The following is an 875-nucleotide window of genomic DNA, read 5'->3' as shown; positions in this document are numbered from 1 at the left end:
GGAGAATGGGTCAGTTAAAGAGAACTCGCATTTTATGAAGAACAATGTACCGAAGTATTGTGAAAAGGAATGAAGCATACAACTAAGCGTGCTATGAAACATTCAGCGTACTTAAGCAGAATAATTTCTTGCAAGGCTGTAGCTGATTAAATAATTTTACGTGAGAATACGTTCCCAGGTTTGGGAATAGATCTTCATTTGTAAATAAACATTAATTCATTATATGTGCTCTTGAATATAGAGCAGGCAACGGCCTCGCCGCAGTGGATACACCGGTTCCGGTCAGGTCACCGAAGTTAAGCGCTGTTGGGTGTGGCTGGCACTCGGATGGGTGACCATCCGGGACGCCATGTGCTTTTGCCGTTTTTAGGAGTGCACTCAGTTTCGTGATACCAATTGAGAAGCTACTCGAGCGAATAGTAGCGGCTCTGGTCACAGAAGACCACCATAACGACCGGGAGAGCGGTGTGCGGACCACACGCCCCTCCTATCCGCATCCTCACTGAGGATGACACGGCGGTCGGTTGGCCCCGATGTGCCACTTGTAGCCTGAAGACGGCTAGCTGAATACAGAGCAGAGGAGGAGCAAATACGTAATGGAAGAGTTCTGTTACGACGGCAACGACATTAAGGCATAATACACTCCTGGAAATTGAAATAAAAACACCGTGAATTCATTGTCCCAGGAAGGGGAAACTTTATTGACACATTCCTGGGGTCAGATACATCACATGATCACACTGACAGAACCACAGGCACATAGAGACAGGCAACAGAGCACGCACAATGTCGGCACTAGTACAGTGTATATCCACCTTTCGCAGCAATGCAGGCTGCTATTCTCCCATGGAGATCGTAGAGATGGTGGATGTAGT

At 47.3% G+C, this 875-nt stretch overlaps 1 pseudogene; it reads left to right on the top strand.

The window, feature by feature from the left end:
* The first annotated feature begins 245 nt into the window (after positions 1-245).
* Positions 246-363, top strand: LOC126282622 (5S ribosomal RNA; annotated as a pseudogene).
* Positions 364-875: the final 512 nt, after the last annotated feature.

The sequence above is a fragment of the Schistocerca gregaria genome, chromosome 7, assembly GCF_023897955.1.
Source record: "Schistocerca gregaria isolate iqSchGreg1 chromosome 7, iqSchGreg1.2, whole genome shotgun sequence".
NCBI classification, from domain to species: Eukaryota; Metazoa; Arthropoda; class Insecta; order Orthoptera; family Acrididae; genus Schistocerca; species Schistocerca gregaria.
This window is presented reverse-complemented; position numbering and strand designations above follow the sequence as displayed.